Consider the following 206-nt stretch of genomic DNA (forward strand, 5'->3'; position numbering starts at 1 on the left):
GTTGCCATCCAGTCGGTATGAGAGGCGAATCCCATCAGCAAGATGGATTTGCTGTTTGGCAACATTGGAAACTGCAGCAAGAAAAAGATTAAACAAGATGGGCGCAATGGCTCATCCCTGCTTCACACCCGATTCTACCAGGAAGGGCTCAGATTTTAGTCCTGAACTGGAGACGCGAGCCATAGATCCATTATGGAAAGCCTTCA

This window comes from Euprymna scolopes, chromosome 13 (genome assembly GCF_053919585.1).
Source record: "Euprymna scolopes isolate OS-2025 chromosome 13, ASM5391958v1, whole genome shotgun sequence".
In the NCBI taxonomy this organism is placed as follows: domain Eukaryota; kingdom Metazoa; phylum Mollusca; class Cephalopoda; order Sepiida; family Sepiolidae; genus Euprymna; species Euprymna scolopes.